The sequence below is a fragment of the Ascaphus truei genome, chromosome 1 (genome assembly GCF_040206685.1).
Source record: "Ascaphus truei isolate aAscTru1 chromosome 1, aAscTru1.hap1, whole genome shotgun sequence".
NCBI lineage: Eukaryota > Metazoa > Chordata > Amphibia > Anura > Ascaphidae > Ascaphus > Ascaphus truei.
Window position 1 is genome coordinate 229,636,339 of NC_134483.1, and position 20,064 is coordinate 229,656,402.

Genomic DNA, 20,064 nt, shown 5'->3' on the forward strand with positions numbered 1-20,064 from the left:
TAGGAATCCTCAATAAGTGCTCCTATGACCTAATGATCCTGGTAATTGAGCAGTCCAGCAAAGAGATCATACGTATCAAAAAAGAGATACAGGTGATCAATGATAGGCACGGTGACACACTTGCCACAGACACCTCCACAAACTGGACTGGACTGACAAAATACAGACCGCAATTGATCTCCATCGTGAGAGTCTTACCAAGTACAAACAGGAGGAACTCAAACAGGTGACCAGTGACTACCAGGAAAAAAAGAGTATATAGATGGCTTCTCGGCCTGCACGAATCAGGCCCAGGAAGAGGTGGACAAAGGAGAACTTATTCACGTGCCAAAAGATCTCCCGGTACCGGCTACAATACAACACACTCCCTTGATAAAGGTGATTGTGCCTGCTTTTTTATTCAATACAACATTTGATATTACTCAGTGTGCTGTCTCTTCCTTTCTTTGGATTACTTGGATTTCCGGGTCTGCCTGGTAAGGAGCCTTACATTATACTTTATCTATGGGACTAGCACCTGCTTACACCTGTATTTGTGTGCCATTTGTATATATATATATATATATATATATATATATATATATATATATATATATATATATATATATACACACATACACACATATACTCTACATACATGTATCAATAGAATTGATTTATATATATTTTTATATAAATGGCATTAATAAAATGTAGGCATTTTTATAGGGTATTGGATTTTTTTCTGCACCACCTCAACTACTGGGAGGACGGATTTTGAAATTGTGAAGTGTGTGTGTGTTTGCTTGCTATTGGTGAACTCTCTACCAACCAACTTACAGAATGTACCAGTGATGTGTTATTAAAGTTTTCCAAAAAAAATAAAATAAATAATATTTCTAACGGGAGCCACGCTTAGACCGCATTATAAGCGGATCGCGCTATAACGGGCTTGAACTGTAACTAGCAATTTAAATACATACGGCTACCATTTCACACATTCTTTACTTTAGACATCGATTACTCAAATTCCTCTACAAATACTGCAAATAAAAATACCACTAGTGAACACATTCACCTGCCTCAGACAGGTCTGCAACCCTGTCTTTCCCATTATATCTTAGCATACATTGCTTCCACGGCAGCAGGGCATTCTGGGTAGTAATATGCAAATGAGCACAGTGTGCCACCTTTTGCTTCTTTTCAATTTGAAAGAGGCAGTCCAGGCGGCACAAAAAAAAAATATATATATCATGCACACACACCTTCATTAGAACTGGATTGCATGGCGCATTACAGGCCTGTACCAAACCTTCCTTTCCCATTGAAAAGGTTATCGAGAAAGTGGTGGCAACCAAACTAGAAAGTCGGCTATGAAATTAATGACCCATTTTCAGTCAGGATTCAGAAAATGTCATAGAACCGAAACATCTCTGGTTTGTGTGCTAAATGATCTCTTGGGAACAAGAGACAGGTGACTGTTCTATCTTTGTACGTCTTGATCTCTCTGCAGCATTTGATGCCGTTGGGATCTTAATTGAGCACCTGAAGAATTTATGTGGACTGGGTGGCATAGTTCACCTGGTTCAGATCTTTTCTCACTGGCAGTTCACAGAGTATCTTCAGGACGGTACTCCTCTGCATCCATGTTCCTGTCATGTGGAGTGCCACAGGGTTCTATCATATCTCCTATATTGTTCGGAGTGCACATGCTGCCACTAGGTGACAATCAGATGGCATGGCCTAGGTTATCACTGCTATGCAGATGACGCACCTCTACTTGTCCTTTGCACCAGGCACTAAGGACTCATCAGTCTTAAATAGATGTTTATCTGAGCTCCTAAAGTGAATGAATTCCAGTTGGTTGAGGTTAAATCCTGATAGAACAGGTGCTTGAGGTGGATGCTCACAGTCGGCAGACAACAAGAATGCAGTTACTGATGCAGCTGCCGTTATTCGAACACTTTACGCGTCATGTACATCGGAATCCCGATTTGAAACCGCAGGATGAATTCCAGCCTTCCCGCACTAAGATGCGAGCGCGGCGAGTGCAAAAAAATGAATTTTAGTGTTCTGGCATTTAAAAACATGAAATTGACAAAGTAGCACAGTAGCACAGTACTGTACACATTACAATTCATCCATTTTATTGCAAACGAAGAAACAGAATCCATGACATTTAAACAAAACATCTGCGATAAGCGCGGGTGCCTGGGGCGATTGGCCGCGTTCATGCTGCGTGGGGAACAGCAGAGAACTCAAAATCGGCGCCGTGATGTGTTCGAATAACGGCCGCTGCATCAGTAGGTCAACACACTGAACAAGACACATTTGCATTTTTTTTAACATGTTTTTATTGCTTTCTTAGCATCTTTTAATTAATAACTTGTTTTGGTTAACATAATTTTTAATTAATAAATTGTCTTGTTATATGTATTTTTCTAACTAATAATTATATAATTCTTTTGTTACTATATATATATATATATATGTATACAGCTAAACCCCGTTATAACGCGGTCCTCAGGGTCCACCCCGAGACCACCGCGTTACTAACGGGGTCGCGCTAATTTAAAAAAAAAAAAAATGGCCGCCGCATCAGTGCATATTTACCCCGTGGTCCCGGCTTCCCCCTGTCACCGCGTGACAGGAGATGGGAGGGGGGATTCCCCTCCGGCTTCAGCTTCCCCTGTCACCGCGGGACAGGAGATGGGAGGGGGGATGCCCCTCCGGCTTCGGCTTCAGCTTCCCCTGTCACCGCGTGACAGGAGATGAGAGGGGGGATTCCCCTCCGGCTTCAGCTTCCCCTGTCACCGCGGGACAGGAGATGGGAGGGGGGATGCCCCTCCGGCTTCCGCTTCCCCTGTCACCGCGTGACAGGAGATGGGAGGGGGGATTCCCCTCCGGGCCGGCTCCCCCCCGCCGCAGCACAGGGCCCTCGCGCCGCAATACAGGGCCCCCTGGCCCTGCCGTAGCGCAGGGTCGTCCTGCCCCCCCCCCTCATGCCCCCCCGCGCTGCACCGGGCCATCCCACCAGCCCCCACAGCATCGGGGGCCCCCGCAGCCATCATCCCCCTCCACCGCAGCACCACCCCCACCGGTACGCCCCCCCCCCCTGCAGCCACATGCCTCACCAATCATCCCCAAGGTAAGGCTGATTTATGTATATGTGTAGTGTGTATGTGTGTGTGTGTGTGTGTGTGTGTGTGTAGTGTGTGTCAGTGTGAGCAGTGTGTGTGTGCAGTGTGTGCAGTGTGAGCAATGAGCAGTGTGTCAGTGTGTGCAGTGTGAGCAATGAGCAGTGTGTGTGCAGTGTGCAGTGTGTGTCAGTGTGAGCAGTGTGTGTGCAGTGTGAGCAATGAGCAGTGTGTCAGTGTGTGCAGTGTGAGCAATGAGCAGTGTGTGTGCAGTGTGCAGTGTGTGTCAGTGTGAGCAGTGTGTGTGCAGTGTGAGCAATGAGCAGTGTGTCAGTGTGTGCAGTGTGAGCAATGAGCAGTGTGTGTGCAGTGTGCAGTGTGTGTCAGTGTGAGCAGTGTGTGTGCAGTGTGAGCAATGAGCAGTGTGTGTGCAGTGTGCAGTGTGTGCAGTGTGAGCAATGAGCAGTGTGTGTGCAGTGTGCAGTGTGCAGTGTGTGTGCAGTGTGCAGTGTGTGTGTGCAGTGTGAGCAATGAGCAGTGTGTGTGCAGTGAGTGTGTGCAGTGTGCAAAAAAAATAAAAAATTTAAAAAAATAAAAAATTTAATTTTTTTTTTTTTTAAAACGGGAGCCACGGGAAAACCGCGTTATAACCGAATCGCGGTATAGCGAGGCGCGTTATAACGGGGTTTAGCTGTATATGTTTTCATGTATGTGTGTATATTCATATTTTGCCTATACTTAACTGTGTTATTTTTATATATTACAGCTGATTGCCTTATATCCCCTAGCTTATTCATTCCTCTATATACATTTTGATATTACACCCATCTCTAATACCCATCTATAACCTCCCTTAGGGTCGTTATGCTGTGTTGTGAAGTAACAAGGGAAGGGTAATCTATCAGCACATGCGCTGAGCGGAGAGGAGTGGGTGTTCCCCTGTGATTGTCAGAGGCGTGCTCTCATCGGTGGAACTGCCCGGAGGGGCGTACATCCAGTGATTGAGCTCGGCTGGTATGAGCAGGGAATCCCTAGCACTCTGGCGCCGCGCGCATGTGCGGAGATAATGAATATTATTGGCAGAGACGTCCAGCTCGGCTGGTATGAGCAGGGAACTCTTAGTACTCTGGCGCCGCGCGCATGCGCGGAGATCTTGAATTTCATTGGCTAGAGACATCCAGTGACGTCATCTTTGGCGCGAAATCAGGCAAATCAGCTGTATTTAAATTGTCAGTTTTAGTATACACAGCACTTCTTGATAAAGTTCTTTTGAACGAAACGCGTAGAAGGTTGCTGCTGTCCCACATCACTATGAATTTTCAATAAAGGACTTATTTTTTGCAAGACCTGCTCTTTTCATTACTGCTGTGCGCTGCACACCCTGGCTTTGGATCTTAATTGAGAACCTGAAGAATTTATGTGGACTGGGTGGCATAGTTCACCTGGTTCAGATCTTTTCTCACTGGCAGTTCACAGAGTATCTTCAGGACGGTACTCCTCTGCATCCATGTTCCTGTCATGTGGAGTGCCACAGGGTTCTATCATATCTCCTATATTGTTCGGAGTGCACATGCTGCCACTAGGTGACAATCAGATGGCATGGCCTAGGTTATCACTGCTATGCAGATGACGCACCTCTACTTGTCCTTTGCACCAGGCACTAAGGACTCATCAGTCTTAAATAGATGTTTATCTGAGCTCCTAAAGTGAATGAATTCCAGTTGGTTGAGGTTAAATCCTGATAGAACAGGTGCTTGAGGTGGATGCTCACAGTCGGCAGACAACAAGAATGCAGTTACTGATGCAGCTGCCGTTATTCGAACACTTTACGCGTCATGTACATCGGAATCCCGATTTGAAACCGCGGGATGAATTCCAGCCTTCCCGCACTAAGATGCGAGCGCGGCGAGTGCAAAAAAATTAATTTTAGTGTTCTGGCATTTAAAAACATGAAATTGACAAAGTAGCACAGTAGCACAGTAGCACAGTACTGTACACATTACAATTCATCCATTTTATTGCAAACGAAGAAACAGAATCCATGACATTCAAACAAAACATCTGCGATAAGCGCGGGTGCCTGGGGCGATTGGCCGCGTTCATGCTGCGTGGGGAACAGCAGAGAACTCAAAATCGGCGCCATGATGTGTTCGAATAACGGCCGCTGCATCAGTAGGTCAACACACTGAGCAAAGAAAAAACAAGGTGGCGCTCTACGCTAATTAGTGATTCTATTAAATACAGTGACACTAATGTGATATGTATGTGAGTAAATCAATACAACAAGCGAATACACAAAATACTGTCTGCGCTTGATTGCTTGTCTGCGGACTCTGTGCGCGCGCCTCTCTGTCTGTCCGTGCCTCTAGAATTGAGACGTACACTATAAAAACCTCTTTAAAGCATGAATGAAGCATAGAATACCATCAGCAGTGATGGTTCCGGTTCCAGTCGCCTGGCAACAAGCAAGGTGCTTTACCCAGTGCTGTCTCTGTGTTCCGAGTCGCCGGAGTGGCTGGTAAGACTCGACACGTTTTGCAGGGTTTGCAGCTTCGTCAGGAGTCATATTTTGCTATTTCTCTTTTATAAATTACCAGTTCCTTCATTGCGCTCCTTGTTTTTATCTGTCTAAGTATTGCCCCGTTGATCACAGGAGGTTTTGGAGCAGCAGGAGGAACCCTCACTAAGTCATCAACTTTGTACTTGGACTGAGCGAGTGTGATATTTTGTGCCTTTATTGAAAACGAATGACCTAAACTGCCGATCGATTAGTTCTCCAGCAATTGATCAGCAAATGTCCTGCTTCCCAGGGTTCTCTAGCTGGCTGCTTTTCAGTTTTAATCAATCCTTCAGTCAGTGTAACTCAGTAGCTACAATGTAGTCTTATATTACCAAGGTAATATTATCTATTGTTACAGTTTGCAGCTCAAATTGCTGGGAATTTTGGCAAGATATGATCATAAACAGGAAAGTGTTGCAAAGATCTTGCTCTGCTGGGGAGGTGTGCTAAAATCTACTATAGAAATCAAAGAATGCCCAGTATATTAAAACTCATTACAAAATGGCATAAAGTTTAATAATAATAATAATTAAAAAAATACAGTAAGTATTATCTAATACTACAGAACTTAATTATTTAAAACAAAAACACATGTAGTGTTGATTGCTTCTTTAACATGTACCCCTCCCTATAAGCTTATCCCTGTGTTATATTTCACATCTTTTTCAGCACAGACTTGGTTAAAATAGTGCATGGTCAGTAAACCTAATTTATTTATAAAAATGTTTTACCAGGAAGTAATACATTGAGAGTTACGTCTCGTTTTCAAGTACTGTATGTCCTGGGCAAAGAGTTATAATGACAAATAATACAGTACATGGTTACAAATACATAGTTACATAAGTAAACAGGTTATACATTATATACAAGACATTGCATGCACAGTTCAAGATAATATATATTACAGGCGTATGTAACAGTTACAGACCAGATTAAAATGTGCGACAGCTTTAGATGTGAAAGCATTTAGACAGGTAGTGGCTGTGAGAGTCTCCGGTAGATTGTTCCAGTTTTGGGGTGCAGCTACTCAAAGACCGTTGTTCCGATAAATACTGTAATACTGAAGTAAATATACTCAGAATGCTGTATCAACAAATACTGAAATACTGTCATACAGTAGTAACAGCTAAACTCTAGGTATTCTGACCACTGTGCACTTTGACTCCTGCCCTCCCTCACTGCATTTAACTAGCAGCTGGGATATAGGGAGAATGGGAATATACAGTATCTACTGTGTGCATTCTATTATTGGAAGTAATGTGGGTTTTAGATTTGTGTTATTTTCAAGCTCCCATGGCACCTTTGACACACTAACTGTACATGCCTCTTGAAGAGTTGGGATGCAGTTATGTAGGCGATGGAACACACAGTTGCACGTGGGACATCTGCCATTAGACATCCATAGCGACTTGTTTCTTTACTGTACGTGCCCGCCGGATAATATGTAGTTATGATTGTATTGTACTTCACATATTGTGGGAATAGGGTGTCCATATGTTGTTGAAAGTCTTTTTGTTTTTTTAAAGAACTGGATGTTAATTCAAACATTCTAAATCTTGATCGGAACTGGAAGAAAGTGCAGATCTATTTTTTGTGCAAGTAGATGCTTATGATCATGCACCCTTGATACATTTTTGAGATTTGCTATTTACACAAATGCCATCAACAGTGTGTGTGTGTGTGTGTGTATATGTACGCAGCCGTAGTACCTAGAAGAGGCCTTCCTCCAGCAGTGGATCAACGAGGGCTGAAGTTGATATCGATATCCAATATCTATATCATATAGATATAGCTAACCTATAGACATAAGCAGCCAATAATAACAGCTGTGGAAGAGGCGGGACTATGAGGAAGAGGAGCCTTTAACACAGGGGGCAGCCATGTTAGATCAGATCTGCACAGACCTGAGCACAGCAGGTTCGTTCGAGGTCTGGAGGAGAGTGCATGTGCGCGCACGTGGTGACAGGAGCTAACAGGTACAGTTTTAGAGTGGAAAAGAAATCATGTGCCACTGAAGGGGACCCTCAACAGCTATAAAGATACCTTGTGAAGAACAGGACTGCAAAGGGTTCAGTACAACACAGGCTCCCACAGTGTGCTGGCATCCTCCTAAGCCAACATATCCAGGATTAGGTAGCTACTACACCACTGACACGGATTTACACCAGCGCAGTGCTATTTGAGGATTGTGTTGCATATGTGCACCATACAGTATGTAGTGATCCTCTGCTGAATTACCCATACTATTTGTATTATCCTGCCAGCTGATCGTAGGCCACGTGTAGCCCAGAAAGTAACAAGGAACTCAGGCCCCAGCCTCAGCAATAGTTTTAAGACTGAGAGCTGCAGAGATAGATTTTCTAATTGGTGTAATACACACAATACCTTCCCCCCTATATAAGTATATACGGTCAGACAAGGGGCACAATTAAAGTATACCCAGTAGCTGGTTTTGCCAGGCAAAGGCTTAAAATGTACTAAAACATTCGCTCTATATTGCCCCATACCGAGTGTAACGGACAGTTCCTCACCATGAGTGTACCAATTTTAAGTGAAGGTGTGTGCAGGATGACCCAGATTGTAACGAAGAATTGATCCTTACGGTCCCAGAAACAGCAGATGTGGTTATTTATAGGGTGCTGGGAGCCACACTCCATGGTGGAAGAGCCCAAATAAAAGGAAATATTTTGTGCTATAGCACTAAGACTGCATATTTCCTGTGTATGTGTGATAAATATATTTATCCTGCTTGTGTGCCCACCAGTATTGCGGAGAGGGAAAATGAAATGTGGGATATCACTGGTGGTTGTGACCGTTGCTGGCCCTAGAAATAACAACAATCACACTATCTTAGACAAGATCAGAGTTCCTAGCAAAGGAGGGGCCAGCATGAAAAAGCTTCACAGCGAGATGTACCCCGCTATCCAAACGTGCTCCACAGACACCCCCTGTACCTCACCCATGGTACTCATAACAGCCATGGGAGAATTAGTGGGAAAGTCCATGCAATTCCACCAGAGATAGCTACTACTGGCAGCTCCAGACCTTTTCAAGTGAAAGGCCTACCCCACCTGGAAAGGATGATTTTGAGAACTGGATAGAGCAGGCCACACAAATGGTGCAAGAATGGGGAGGGGAGGGGGGGGGGGGAGATCTCAGAGCCTGACAAGAGAGAGTATGGATTGCGGAAAGCCTTAAAGAAGAAAAAAAAAAGCAGTCATCACTGGTGCCTACCTGCACGCCTTAGACAGTACATTCGCTGCTACCAAAAGTGGAGAAGAGCTCTATTTCCAGTTTAGGGGGATGTATCAACAGAAACAGGAGAAATTATAGGCATTTTTACGTAGGTTAGAAATGGCCCTGCAAAATGGGAGGAAAAAAGGGATCACCACTGACCGGGCTGACCACACCAGTGTGGAACAATTAATAAGGGGGGTTCCCAAGGGTGACATCATTTATTTATTTATAAAATGTTTTACCAGGAAGTAATACATTGAGGGTTACCTTTTGTTTTCAAGTATTTCCTGGGATAGAGTTATGATCACAAATAATACATAGTTACAAATACAGCTTAACCCCATTATAGCGCAATCCGCTATAACGCGGTTTGAGCGTGGACCCCGAATTTAATTTTTTTTTGCACACACACTCACTGCACACACTCACAGCACACTCTCACAGCACACACACACACACACAGCACACACAGCACACTGCACACACTCACAGCACACTGCACACACTCACAGCACACACTCACAGCACACTGCACACACTCACAGCACACTCACACACACACAGTCTCACACAGTCAAATACACACACACACACACACACACACACACACACTGTCTCTTTAAGGGAGCTTGCTCTCGCAAGACGGAAGCAGAAGCAGGAAGCAGAGACAGGGAGAAGACCTGCCAGATGCCGGGTAAGTGCTGTGTGCTGTTGCCGCTGCTCCACCGGGTCTGGGAACGCTGGGAGAGTTCTCAGCTTTCCTCCTCCGGCGGACATAGTACCATCACAAAAATTTTTTTTTTTTTGCGAGCCCGTTTATAACGCGGTGGTTGCGGGTGGCCCCCGAGGACCGCTCTATAACGGAGTTAAGCTGTACATAGTTACAAAAGTGAACAGGGTATACATTATTTACAAGACATTGTATGTCTTGTATGATGAACCTTCGGGACAGAGAACGGAAAGAGACACCCCATCAATTACTAGAACTCTTAAGGGAGATCAGGAACAACTGATGCCTGCGCGACTGCTTATATTGAGGTCACATAAGAGTATCGCAGCTAAAAGCCGGAGGAGATCCGGCAACAGTACGTCCAACGCATGGCCGGGAAAAAAAGACTCACCCAAAGACGGGACACCCATACAGGGAAGTGAAGAGCAGCATGAACCTGACAAAGTAGGTGAGCTCCCTGGCACAGTGCTGGAGCTTCCTGACTCTTTACAGAAAAAAGGGGTGTTGAGAGGATTCTCGGCTTGATCGAGGAGAAAGGCCCAGGTGGACCCCCAGAAGAGACTCACTATAGAAGGGGGATGAATACAAGAGGACCCACAAATCCAAAGGACACATGCCTTCTACTATAAGTGTGGTGAAGAGGGATAATATGCCAAGGACTGTAGAAAACTAAAACTGCAGTATGTTATTAAGAGTTTCATCTGGTCCAAGCCTAACCAGTGAAACAGAAAACAGAACCACATGGAGCAAGGTTCTGTAAAGACTATCCCTGATAAAAGACTAGAACTATCCCACCTGCCTAAAGACCGAATTGACAGTCGGCCCGAGTGAAGGCGAAAATCGAGGGACTAGTATGCAATGTACTGCTGGATAGTGGCTATCGGGAATCCATTGTTTTTAAACACAGGTACGATCTGTAACAAAAACATCTGCCGTTGCAACCACTGGAGGGCTTGGTTGTGTGGGGCCTCAATGACGCCAGCTACCCTCTAGGGCAGTGGTTCCCAATCTCTGTGCCGCGGCACCCTGGTGCGCCGTGGCTTGCCTAGAGGGGTGCCGCGATTATCCCTCCCCACCATCCCTCCGATTATCCTCTGATTATCCCTCCCCACCATCCCTCCATAATGCCGGCCAGGCCACAGGGGATTGGCTGCAGGTCAGAGGAAGCCGGGGGCGGGGCTTCCGCTTTGTGCAGAGCACACGGTGAGTGTGTGTGTCTGCCTTCCCGCTCCTGGCTCCTCTGTCTGCTGGTGGCTGCGCGATGGTCCCGTCCCCTTCTGTCCCAGGTGATAGGAGAAGGTAGCGGGGGTGCTGGGGGGGGGGGGAGGGGAGAGTGAGTTGTACATTTGCCTGTCCTGGACAGATCTCCTGCCTTTCCTCCTCCCCCCCAGTCACTCACATCCTTCGCTGCCTCTGCTCTCCAATGTGTGTGTGTATATCTGTGTGTGTGTATCTGTGTGTGTGTGAATCTGTATGTGTGTGTGAATCTGTATGTGTGTGTGTATGTATCTGTGACTGCCACCTGCACGGATCTCCTGCCTTTCCACCTCCTCCAGCCCCCCCTCCCCCTTCCTTCCCCCCTCCCCCTTCCTCCATCCCCCCTCCCTCACATCCGTCGCTGCCTCTGCTCTCCACTGCTCTCCAATATGTGTGTGTGTATCTGTGTGTGTGTGTGTATGTGTGTGTGTGTATGTGTATCAGTGACTGTGTGCAGGGAGCCGCCTGCACGGATCTCCTGCCTTTCCTCCCCCCCAGTCACTCACATCCATCGCTGCCTCTGCTCTCCACTGTGTGTGTATCAGTGACTGTGTGTGTGTGTATCAGTGAGAGTGTGTGTGTCTGGGAGAGTGTGTGTGTCTGGGAGAGTGTGTGTGTCTGGGAGAGTGTGTGTGTCTGGGAGTGTGTGTGTGTCTGGGAGAGTGTGTGTGTGTCAGAGAGTGAGATTGTGTGTCTGAGAGAGTGAGATTGTGTCAGAGAGTGAGATTGTGTGTCTGAGAGTGAGATTGTGTCAGAGAGTGAGATTGTGTGTCTGAGAGAGTGAGATTGTGTGTCTGAGAGAGTGAGATTGTGTGTCTGAGAGAGTGAGAGTGTGTGTCTGAGAGAGTGAGAGTGTGTGTCAGAGTGAGAGTGTGTCTGAGAGAGTGAGAGTGTGTGTGTCAGAGTGAGAGTGTGTGTCTGAGAGAGTGTGTGTGTGTGTGAAAGAGTGAGCGAGTGTGTGTCTGAGAGAGTGGGAGTGAAAGAGTGTGTGTGTCTGAGAGAGAGAGTGTGTGTGTCAGAGAGTGAGAGAGAGTGTGTCTGTGAGAGAGAGTGTCTTTGAGAGAGTGTGTCTGTGAGAGTATGTCTGTGAGAGAGGGGGTGTCTGAGAGAGAGGGTGTCTGAAAGAGGGAGTGTCTGAGAGAGAGTGTGTGTGTGAGAGAGAGAGTGTGTGTGTGAGAGAGAGTGTGTGTGTGTCCGAGAGAGTGAGAGAGTGTGTCTGAGAGAGTGTGTGCCTGAGAGAGACCCCAACTGCGCACTGCAACTGTTAGGTATGTATATACAACTTTGTTTTTACTTTGGGTGCCGCGGAATAATCCTGATCGCCTTGGGGAGACTTGAAAAAATCCTGATCGCCTTGGGGAGCCTTGAGCCGAAAAAGTTTGGGAACCACTGCTTTAGGGTATGTAGTGGTGAAGCTCAAGTTTCCAAAGAAGATAACAGGAGTAGAAGGACCGGTGACGGTGGTGGCCCTCATATGCCCTGAAGTCCACAGCAAGGAAGAAACTAAAACCAAAATTGGTACGAATGCCAATATTTATGGACAACTAGCAAAATTGTGCCAGGAAATTGGTGGAAACTATTATGGCCGGACATTGACCATCCATCCGTTGTGTTTGTGTAAGGAATCCGTTCCTGGTTTTGGCTGGAGCTCACTCTTGCAGAGTTGGTGAGCTCTTACACAGACCTTCCCTTGGTTTTGCAAGCACTATCACCTGTGCTTGCAAGCACTATCACCTGTGCTTGCAATCACTGCAACTCTGACTCTCTGCTCTGGCATTGGAGGAATTCCCACACACCCCTGTCTTGGGATTGGCTATCTGCCCTTCTTATACTGGCCTCTCCCTTTGACTCATTGCTGAGCATAAACCAAGGTTTACTTCAGATAACTGTGTTTGCCACAAGCTACTTTGTTTTAGTCTTCCCTTGTTCCAGAGACCTGCTGCATCAGTGCTGAAGCGCTGGATTACCAGTGCCAGCCTTGGCTTGTTCCTGTGACCTGCATTCTCCCTACGCAGAGACCTTATCATGGGCTGCTCCCGCTCCTCGCGCAGAGGCCATTCCCATGCTTCAGCTTCTACGCTGAAGCGGTGTGCACCTGACTTCCTGTTGCTGAACTCCAGCCTAGACATCGACTACTCTACCGTCTCCAAACCTGACCCTGGTGTGTCAATGGATTACCCTTGCCTCTCCAACCCTGACCCTGCCACGAATGACTACAAACTGCGCAATCCAGAACTGGCTTTGTGGTCTAAGGTCGGTGTATTCATATTCCCACCTCAGCCCCATGGTCCGGTCCCGGTTTGTGGCGAGCACGCCCGTTACAGTTTGAAGGTATACCAGCGGATGGACGAGAGAAAGAGAAATGAGGGCCCAGCCGTAGATTTTGGTGTCTATCCAGTTGATCTATCCAAACATAACGAGGAGAGGTCCATTACGTGCACGAATGGACTTTTTCATTTCAAGTCGCACCGCGATGGAGCGTCCTTCCACCACAGCCTTTTGGACTGATCTCTATCAGCACATTACCATCTGACAGTTTGAGTGTAATGTGCATCTTTTTAAAAATAGTTTTTTTTTTTTTTTTTTTTAAATAAATGTGGCATTACGCTATGTTTTGCTCTCTGTAAATTCCCCCACATATGTAGTTTCCTATCATGGCTTGAATACCACATACAAGAAGATTCCTCACCTCTTCACCTTCTGGTTGTTTGTTCCGGTTCCACTCGAGCCTATTGCTCAAAAGAACAGCTATTTTGTGAGTTCCTTCAACGTAGGGGGTTATCTCTGGTTCCCCCACAGATTACAATTGACTTTCCCAGCGCTATGGGTTCTACCTTCTTGAATTCTTTGCTTTATCTCTGGGTGAGAGTGAACCTGAGCTGCAAGGACAGATAAGGATGTTTTTCTCATATTTTCACTTTTCCTAAAATCAGTGATTTGTCACGCAGTTTTATTTTTTCTTTCCGGATGGAGAAAAGACAGGGCTTACAGTGAGAGGCCCTTGAGGGAGGTCATGTGGGCAGGACCAAGCCCCGTGCAAATGCCCTTCACAGAAGATAACTAGAAAAGTAACACTCTGGTGAAATATAAGGGACCACTGTCATGACCGATAGTCCACCCCATGAAGGGCAACTTTAAAACCAGAGTGCTGTCCATACAGAAGGGGGATATAGACACTAGAGGAATAAGTAAGTTATGATACCGTCCATGATATGTGGATACGAAGAGGCACAGTGGTGGCTCACCTGTATAGTGCCGAAGTGATAGGCCCGCAGGGACGAGAAAATTCCATGGGAATAGACTTACCATGGCTATGTACAATTTTGGAGATAGTCCTGCTCCAGAACACTGAAATAAACGGTGGCAAAAAAAGATGGCTCATAGGCCAGAAGTTTTCTCCACTCATGAATGGGATATAGGAAAAGCCCATGGTGTGAAACACCAGATCAGCCTTCATGATGCTCGCCCTTTCAGTGAGAGGTCACAGAGATTGGCCCTCATCTGATGTGGAAGATGATACGACATCTCCAAGAATGAATGGGGCTGGCATACAGGTGCGCCGACGAGTATTCTAAAACATTCCGAATCCCGGAACCCATACTCATCACCCATAGTAGTGTCCCAGAAGAAAACTGGAGTGGTAAGAATGTGCATTGATTATCACATGCTGAATAAAAGGACCACTCCAGATCAATATACCATGCTGGGCATAGAGGATGCATTGGATTGGCTCGGCTCACCAGGAGCAAATGGTTTTTGGTTTTGGTTCTCCACAGTGGATATTACCAGATCCCAATGTGAAAGCAAGATAAAGAAAAGACAGCTTTCAAATGCTCTTTGGGGCTCTATCAATTTGAACACATGATCCAAGGAGAGTTGGGGACCCCAGCAACTTTCCAAAGATTAATGGATTAATGGAATGTGTGGTAGGAGATATAAATCTATTAAAAGTATTGGTATATCTGGATGACCTAATATTATTTGGGAGACCTTGGTGGAACATGAGGCCAGTCTGATGAAGGTACTGGATCGGCTGAATGAGTGGACAAACATGGTCACTGGACAAGTGTCAGTTTTGCCAGACTGCTGTCACGTACAGTATATGGGACACATGTGCCTGAAAAAGGAGTGGCTACCGATCCATCTAAATTAGAGGCCATTGCATCTTGGCCGAAGCCCAAGCAATTAACAGAATTGCGATCTTTTCTGGGGTTCTGCGGATATTACAGACTGTTCATGAACATTTTCTCAGTCATAGTACAGCCATTGATGCAATTAACCAAAGGCTACCCGCCACCCAAAGTACACAGTATGGCTGCTGCAGCCACCAGCCAAGACTATATCAAAATGAATGAGCCATTTGGAGATAGATGGACTCCTAAGTGCGAAGAGGCTTTCCAAGCCATAATGGCCTGTCTTATGAATGCACCAGTACTTGCCTTAGTAACCCACAAAAACCCTACGTGCTTCATGTAGATGCCAGTCTAAAGGCGGAAGGAGCATTGCTGTATCAGGAGCACTCTGAGCGCCTGAGACCCATAGCATTTGTGAGCTGAGGTTTGGTGCCTTCGGAGAGGCACTACCCGGTGCACAAACTAGAATTCTTAGCATTGCAATGGGCAGTAGTGGATATTCTGCACAACTATCTGTATAGAGCCACCTTTATAGTGAACACAACAACCCACTTACTTACATTCTATCATCAGTGAAGTTGGATGCCACGGGTCACAGGTGTTTACCGGCCTTGGCAACCTACAATTTCAGCCTGAAGTATAGATGGGAAAAAAAATATTGATGCTGTTGCCCTGTCCCGAACTCACAGGGATGCTCAAGATATGAATGGGCATTGGGAAGAAATTGCCGCTGCTAGAGTGCATGCATTGTGTAAGCAAATTGAGGTGCCAAGACAGATCACGACTGTAAATCTAAACATAGTGGCCAACAGTCTGGGGATATCTCCCACTGGGGTGCCTCTATTATACTCTCACCCTGCAAAGTTGACAATTGAGGGATTATTTAAAACCAGAGACAGAACATGAAACACAGACAGAGCTCAGTGCACATCCAGTGAAACTTATACACGGTACAGTGCCTAAATATATATGTATAGATATCTATTAAATAAAATGGTCTTTTAGTTTAACATTTTGGCCAAAGTGTTGTAAGCCCCTTAGCCACTACATGGCAGACCACATCTCAAGGGTCCAAACACTAATATAAATTTTTAATAACCTGTGCATTACCAGGAAGAATGATTTATAATAAATCTGTAAAAATTAGTTGCATAGTTCTAAGTCTGATTGAAGCTTTTATTAACCTGTACATTATCAGGAAAAGCACTCTGTATTAGATTTGCCACAATCATACTGCAAGCAAGCAAGCAAGTTCCCCTGAGAGTGGGAGATGCTATGGAGTGAGCTTTTAACCACTTAAATGTGGGAGGGGGTGAGCTTCAACAAGATAGGAAGTGCCACCCTCCAATCAGCTAAGACCAGCTGAACAAGAATTGTAAAACATACAGGACACCTGCAAGCTCATATTGGGGGTTCAATATGAGCTTGCAGGTGTCGTGTATGTTTTACAATTCTTGTTCAGCTGTTCTTAGCTGATTGTAGGGTAGCACTTCCTATCTTGTTGAAGCTCACCCCCTCCCACATTTAAGTGGTTAAAAGCTCACTCCATAGCATCTACCACTCTCAGTGGAACTTGCTTGCTTGCAGTATGATTGTAACAAATCTAATACAGAGTGTTTTTCCTGGTAATGTACAGGTTAATAAAAGCTTCAATCAGACTTAGAACTATGCAACTAATTTTGACAGATTTATTATAAATCATTCTTCCTGGTAATGCACAGGTTAAGAATTTATATAAGTGTTACGGACCCTTGAGATGTGGTCTGCCGTGAAGTGGCTCAGGGGCTTACAATACTTTGGCCAAAATGTTAAACTAAAAGACCATTTTATTTAATAGATATCTATACATATATATTTAGGCATTGTACCGTGTATAAGTTTCACTGGATGTGCACTGAGCTCTGTCTGTGTTTCGTGTTCTGTCTCTGGTTTTAAATATATATTGCCATGCTCAGTAGCACTCCTCTAACACTTATATGCTTACAGTATATATATATATATATATATATATATATATATATATATATATATATATATATATAGTTGTGGTTATTTTGGGGGTTCAATATGAGCTTGCAGGTGTCCTGTATGTTTTACAATTGAGGGATTACCCTGACTAAACAGCAGAATCTATCACAAGCTCAATGGACAGACCCTGGTTTGAAAGAAGTGGTCAGTCTTAAGGGACCAGAAATAGGCCAAGATGGTAATTGGAAGGCACCCTGAAAGTCAACGCCTCGTAAAGCAATGGGCTAATCTGCTGATTAAGAGTGGAGTGATGTTCAGAATTGCCAAGAAGTCACAACGCACCGTAACTAAGCAACTGGTGCTTCCTTACAAGTATATAGATATGAGGGACTACATTCTCTCCATGACGATGATGGCTAGATTCAGACAAGACATTGGAATTAGTGAAAGATCGATTTTATTGGCCGCCAGATGGCTCAGGATGTTGAAGAATGTTGCAAGAACTGTGGAAGGCGTGTGCCCAGAAAGACTTTGCCTATGAGGGCTGCACTATTGACAAACATCACCAGCAGTGGACCATTGGACTTGGTTTGCATGGACTTCCTGTCCTTAGAACCAGACACCAAGAATACTAGTAATATCCTAGCAGTCACAGACCATTTCACCCGATGTGCTCAAGCATTCGCTACAAAGAATCAACAAGCTACTAAGGTTGCCAAGCTTCTGTGGGACAAGTACATTGTCCATTATGGATTGCCAGTTGGATACATTCCTATCAAGGGTGGAATTTTGAAAGTCGACTCATCAAGGAATTATTGCGCATCTGTGGAATAAAGAAATCTGAAACAACGCCTTGCCATACATCTGCAACCCGAGAGATTCAACAGGACCCCACTGAATATGATGGGTACATTAAATACTCAAAGGAAGGAACAATGGAGTCTGCATGTGTACCATTTAGTACATGCGTATAACTGCACCAGGAATGACACTACAGGGTGTTCGCCCTACTACCTGATGTTTGGACGGCAAACCCGATTACTCATCGACCTGTGTTTTGAGTGGTGGCAGATGGCACATCCCAGACTATGTACATGCAGTATGTACAGAGGCTCAAGGAAAAGTTGCAAGAAACATACAGGCTAGCCACTACTGCTGCTAATATGAATAAGTGGGGCAATAAAAGCCGTTATGACAAAAAAGTACACGGACAAGAGCTACACGTGCAGGAGAGAGTCCTTTTCCGAAATCTGAGAATATCCGGTAAATACAAAATTGCAAATTGCAGGAAACCAAAGCCTTATGTGGTAGTAGAGAAACTACAGTACAAGGACTTCCAGCATATTCGAGTAAGGCCTGAAAGAGGGAGCAGGCCAGTGAAGACTACATAGGCATCATCTTCTGACAAAAAAAAAAAATCAGTTAGTATGATGCAGAAAACCTTAGTGAAACATTATTCAATGATGTTTCATAAGGGGAAAAAGAAATTTCTTCCTGATTCCAAATAAGTGCAATTCAATTTCTCCCTGGATAAACATCCCTCCCATGTTAACTTATTTGGTATACACAATACTTGTATACCTTTCCTTCCAAAAAAGATGTCCAACCTTTTTTTTTGCAGAAATCTATTGTATCTGCCATCACAGTATCCATGGGTAATGAATTCCACATTTTAACTGCCCTTACTGTCATCACAAAAGAGATTGGGAAAATATAGTAAAAACTTTTAAAACAATATGGTTACGCTGAAGACAGTTTTAGTGTGTTTAAGAATTACCTATGCTTACCAGATACTGGTCAGATACTGGAGACAGACACACACCATTTAACGTCCACTCAAGGAAGTCTTCTCTCTACCCCCTTTGTATCTCAAGCCCTCTCCTGGAACACAAATAGGTAGCGCTATATCCCACAATGGGCAGGCAGCCTGTGATATAACCCTGACCCCCAGTCAGGTAACGGATAGGAATATTAGTTATATCTATGGCGCTCTGCACTGTGATGTGTAATACAATATATTAAAAATAGATTAAATAATAAATAATATAAAAAGTATACAACCAGTATCACGGATTTCGCCCTTCTGTATAGATGCTCCACACGAGGTGGGTAAACATGTAAGGGAAAAAGAATCAAGACATAGTATAATACTGTTAAACATACATACAAACATACAACATGAGACAAACGCTGAGAACAACAGGTGACAGATTACAAAAACATTTAATATGGTATATCATTAATAAGCATAAAAATACATAAAAACATATATGTTTTTATGTATTTTTATTTTTATGCTTATTAATGATATACCATATTAAATGTTTTTGTAATCTGTCACCTGTTGTTCTCAGCGTTTGTCTCATGTTGTATGTTTGTATGTATGTTTAACAGTATTATACTATGTCTTGATTCTTTTTCCCTTACATGTTTACCCACCTCGTGTGGAGCATCTATACAGAAGGGCGAAATCCGTGATACTGGTTGTATACTTTTTATATTATTTATTATTTAATCTATTTTTAATATATTGTATTACACATCACAGTGCAGAGCGCCATAGATATAACTAATATTTCAAGCCCTCTCCTGCCTTAAACCTTTCTCACCGTCTGACCCACACCTCTGGAATGCCCATCCCCTCAATATTCGACAAGCACCCTTTCTTCCACATTTAAGACCCACCTTAAAACATACATGCTTAACAAAGCATATGAGTAGCTCCGCGGCTGATACTATACACAATACATAAAGCTTGGCCCCTTTCAGATGCACTTACCAGGAAACACTCTGTTTCTGTACGTTCTTTCTACCTACCAATTAGATTGTAAGCTCTTCGGAGCAGCGACTCATTTTCCAAAATGTTACTTTTATGTCTAAAGCACTTCTTCCCATGATCTGTTATTTGTATTTGTTATTTGGAATGATTTTCACATGTATTACTGCTATGAAACGCCATGTAAATTTATGGCGCTATATAAATAAAGACTTACATAAACGTAAAGAGGCAATCCAAGTAGCACTTTAAAATATATATATTTTTTAAAAAAAATTATAAATTGG

At 44.3% G+C, this 20,064-nt stretch overlaps 1 protein-coding gene across 2 annotated transcripts in view; it reads right to left on the reverse strand.

Moving 5' to 3' along the window:
* Positions 1–20,064, reverse strand: part of MAN2A1 (mannosidase alpha class 2A member 1) — a 316,852-nt gene that overhangs the window by 30,448 nt on the left and 266,340 nt on the right. The window lies entirely within an intron of this gene.